At 37.5% G+C, this 5,000-nt stretch overlaps 1 protein-coding gene and 1 long non-coding RNA gene across 2 annotated transcripts in view; one reads left to right on the forward strand and one right to left on the reverse strand.

Annotated features, from left to right (window-relative positions):
* Positions 1-2,353, forward strand: part of LOC119579221 — a 2,424-nt gene extending 71 nt beyond the window's left edge. Inside the window, exons 1-2 of the long non-coding RNA XR_005229255.1 lie at positions 1-72; positions 1,956-2,353. The exon at positions 1-72 is cut by the window's left edge and continues 71 nt beyond it. This is a non-coding gene — a long non-coding RNA (uncharacterized LOC119579221). The remainder of the gene's footprint in view (positions 73-1,955) is intronic.
* The window catches only part of LOC119579600 (protein encore-like), a 123,885-nt gene that overhangs the window by 50,933 nt on the left and 67,952 nt on the right, over positions 1-5,000 (reverse strand).

Genomic DNA, 5,000 nt, shown 5'->3' on the forward strand with positions numbered 1-5,000 from the left:
GACAATGCCGGTAAATTCACCAACAAGACCGTATATACTCTTGCAATGTGGGATTTTTGAGCATTGGCGAAGGTTTGTACGAGCGGGGTATTAGTTATTACTGGTACCATAACAATCGTAATTATCGGTTATCTTGTAATCGCCATAACAGAAAGAGAAAAAAAAACAAGGGGGAAGTTTTCAAATCATATGGTTTTATACAAAATTAGGCCTATAAATCATGTCTACATTGTAATTGTTACATACAAAGCTCTTACGACAGGTAACGTTATTTCCATCTACAAAACTTAGTTGACTATCTTCCTAACACATCATTTCCAAAAAAGCGTTCTCTTTACGCTAAACTCTCGCTCTTCCGTCGCTTCCAATCTCATTCCTGACTCCTTTTTTTCTCTCTCTCTCCCTTCTCTCCTGTCTCGTTTGTCACGTCACGTCACGTCACGTCACGTCACGTCTGTCTGTCATGTCACGCCTCAGTTCGCCTCGCCTCGTCTCTCCTTTTTCCTTTACGATTAGGAAGTAACCAACCCACGGTATTCAATTCATGAAACATTAATGCCAGAGTGTGTATCTCAATCTCGTTGTGTGACGTATTGAGGTAGGTCTATTCGAATACCATTTTCGACAGAAAATGCATGGCTAAAACTGGTCGCATACAGCAAAATTCAATATATACTGCATGTGTGTGTACATGTGTATACATACATACATATATATATATATATATATATATATATATATATATATATATATATATATATATGTGTGTGTGTGTGTGTGTGTGTGTGTGTGTGTGTGTGTGTGTGTGTGTGTGTGTGTGTGTGTGTGTGTGTGTGTGTGTGTGTGCGCGTGTGCGTATGCGTGTGTTTAATATACTGCTAACCATCTGTTCCGTTGTTTGTATTGCTCTTACTATCAGTACTATCTTAATCAATATGCACATTACTGCTGTTATCCATATAACTTCATCAGTAGTGTCAATATATCTTTATTATTATCATTTTTTTATTATCAATATCATTATATTTGTTTAATATCATTACTTTCATCATTGTTATCACCATCTTTATTATTACAATCACTATCATTATTACTACTATCACTATCATTACTATCATCATTATCATCATTACTATTATTGCTATCATTATCATTTTTCTTATTATCATTACTTATCACCAATCATCAGTTATTAATTGCGAATTATTATCATTAGCATTATTTATACTATTACTATGGTCATTATTATTATCATGAGAATATTACTATCATTATCATCACTACTACAACTACTACTATTACTACAACTATTACTGCTGCTACTACTGCTATCACTACTACTACTATCATCATCATCATCATCATCATCATCATCATCATCATCATCATCATCATCATCATCATCACATCATCATCATCAACATCATCGCTATTGCTATCACTATGTTATAATAACGCTGATGGTCAAGATAATGACAATAATAACAATAATAATATCAATACTCATCATAACTATTACTATAACCATCCCCACAGCCACCATTGCTATGACTAAGGCTAAAAGTGCTAAGAGGAAAAAAAAGAAAGAAAAACAACAACAAGAAGAAGTAAATACAAGATCTAAGACTTTCTCAATTACTTACAATTCTCGTAGAAAACGAAGTCACTATACTTTTTATTTATTTATTTACATCATTTGGACGAGACATCATTAGTGTTAAAGCGCGTGATTGGAGAGAACTCGCTAAGCTACTTTCGAGAAAATGAATGAATAATTTAGAGGCCAATCACTCAGGTTTATTATCAGGGATTGAGTGCGCTGGTGATTTCTCGCAACTACCTGGGACAGTGAGACACAAAACGAAGAGAGAAAAAAAAATGCAAATTGTTAGTTTGTTTGATTTTTTTTATGGTTTCTACTCAAATTTAACATTTTATCTGTTTTTTTTTTCTAGGACGTGAGGATGGAAAAGGACACATAACTACAACAGAACTAGTGCTCACTGAACAACTCACGGAACAAGTACGGTGCCTATGAACAAAACCACAGCTCTACGCTCTCCTATACTCAAAACCCGACGTGACCCCAGACATGTCGTGGGGGGGAGGGGAGAGGGAGAGGGGCGTGAGAACAGACAAGACTGCGACACATCTCAATCTACGGGCGCTACCTCTGAGTGCACTCTTTGCTCACCTCACTCTTTCCGAGCACCTTGTCGAGACTTGGCGTTCCCAGAAACTACGATCCAATGCATACCTCATAATCTTGATCTGGTAAGGAAGAAGCCAACATCAATCCAAGGGTGAATAAGGAATCCTCCCCATTTTCCAAAAATAAAGAGAACACATACTAGGGGTAAATTTCTACAGATCTTCTAAGGGTATCGAAAGCATGTATATATATATATATATATATATATATATATATATATATATATATATATATATATATATATATATATATATATATATACGTATATATATGTACATACAAACATATATAGTCATGTTTCGAAAACATGACAAAAATGAAATAATAATAATAATAATAATAAAATATATATTTCTAAGGGTGTCGAAAACAGAACGAAGAATGAAAAAACACATATATACAAATTCTTACTCCCGGACTAGCTCTCACGATGAAGCTCTCGCGACTGATTTTGCAAATCAATCGGCAGCACAGCATCAACTTTGCAAACCCACTGCGGCTCCTTCAGCGTTCTTGGCACCAAAGGATCTTGGCCAGAGTCTCAGAGCTAAGACTCGAACCCCCTCGAGGAGAGACTCACGTGAACTCGACGTGATCCAGCCCACTCAAGGGGACCAAGTGAAGATGCACACTTAAAATAGCTACGGCGGAAACACTCTAATTCATTTTAATAACGTAGGGTACATCTGCTTGAACCCTGGGTTTAGTTTATGGCCTAAATCTACAGGAGGCTGTTCAGTCTTACTTGGACGTACAAACATATTAGTATTTGCAAACATTGTAATATTGCATGGTGGACGATACACGTATAATATAAATTAATGCATTCACTGATAAGCAAATAAATAAAAACACATACACACACACACACACACACACATATATGTCAGTGTGTGTGTGTGTGTGTGTGTGTGTGTGTGTGTGTGTGTGTGTGTGTGTGTGTGTGTGTGTGTGTGTGTGTGTGTGCGCGCGTGTGCGTGCGCGTGTTCACTAGATCTTCCAGCAGCATGCTTCCGAGTATCGTCCACGGACATTCTCGTCAGCCCAGTGGCACTCAAGTAAACTACGAGAGCACTTAAAACGGTTAACAAACATTTACGGAGTCTTTAGAGCTCTTGAAAAAAGTGGAACTAGTGGGGGGGGGGGCGATTGTATTTAGTAAAACCTACAAAAGATGACTTACGTGCATTTTTGCAATATCCACTCACAGAACACACTTAAATAAAATCTAAGGCTGTATTATATTTGATAGCAATGGTGTAGTTGAATAAATTAAATAAAATTATACTCGGCCTAGGATATTTATACTTAAAAAGACTTAGAGTATTTAGGTTAAGAATACTTTGATCTATTTATTTGGTTTTGACGAGTAGTCCAGGTCTACTTTAGCGGAAGTGTAGCATTTACATAATTCTGTTGTAACAAATTTAAAATCCAATATACAGTGTTTTATATCACATTCCAGTAAGCCCGTGAAATTTTCCTTGAAATCTTACCTACCACCTTTATTCATTGCTTTATTTTTATTTCCTAATTTACATAATTATTTTGGTTAAGCGAGAGGACAATAACTCGAAACCATACGACTCCATTTCCAAAACGTTTTTAAGTTTTAATTCACAGAGCAACACTTAAGTGCTTATTCTTCCCTACTTAACGTAAATGTATTCAGAATGCATGAGGTACACTAGAAACCGAAATAACCCACGCTTATATTACCATTATAAATACATGCATATATGTGTGTATGTGTGTGTGGTGTGTGTGTGGTGTGTGTGTGTGTGTGTGTGTGTGTGTGTGTGTGTGTGTGTGTGTATGTTTATGTATGTATGTATGTATGTATGTATGTAGTTGTATGTGTGTGTTGTTGTTGTGTTGTTGTATGTTGTGTGTATGTGTATGTTGTATGTTGTATGTGTGTGTATGTAACGTATGTTTATGTATGTTAACGATGATGTATGTATGTATGATGTATGTACGTAATGATAATATGTATGTGTAAGTAGTATGTAGTATGTATGTTGTTCAATGTAAGATGTGTTGTTTAATGATAATGCGTATGTTGATGTATGTGCATGTGTATGTGTATGTTGTAGTGTATGTATGTATGTTGTTGTAGTGTATGTTGTGTTGTTGTATGTTGTTGTGTGTAGTGTGCGTGCGTGTGTGTGTCAGTGCGTGTGTTTTCGTTTGCTTGCATGCTTGTCTGTCGTTGTGTTTGTGTGTGTGTGTGTAATCTGTGGTTGTTGTGGTGTTGTGGTGCGTGTGTGTGTGTGCTGCGTGCGTATGTGCGTGCGTGTGTGCATGCGTGTGTGCGTGTGTGTGTGCGTGTGTGTGTGTACGTGTGTGTGTGTGTGTACGTGTGTGTGTGTGTGTGTGTGTGTGTGTGTGTGTGTGTGTGTGTGTGTGTGTGTGTGTGTGTGTGTGTGTGTGTGTGTGTGCGTGTGCGTGCGCGTGCATGTGCGTTTGGGCATACAAGTACGTTTGGGCGTGCATGTGCGTTTGGGCGTGTATGTGCGTTTGTGCAAACATGCATTCGTGCATGTTTGCGTGTGCATGTGCATGTGCATATGCATGTGCGTGAGCGTGCGTGTGTGCACGTGTATGTAAAATTAGCGTACTGCAACTTGCGCTGGCTGCCAGGAATTGAACCCGTGACCTCTAAGGGATAGCTGTACACATTACCTCAGCGGTCAATAAACACGCGTTAAGCCTGGTAAATTCTGGTAAACCTTAAATAGGTCTTAGTACGAAAGCGAACTATTTTCTAATGTGTTGGTGTAATATA

This window comes from Penaeus monodon, chromosome 12, assembly GCF_015228065.2.
Source record: "Penaeus monodon isolate SGIC_2016 chromosome 12, NSTDA_Pmon_1, whole genome shotgun sequence".
Taxonomy (NCBI): Eukaryota; Metazoa; Arthropoda; class Malacostraca; order Decapoda; family Penaeidae; genus Penaeus; species Penaeus monodon.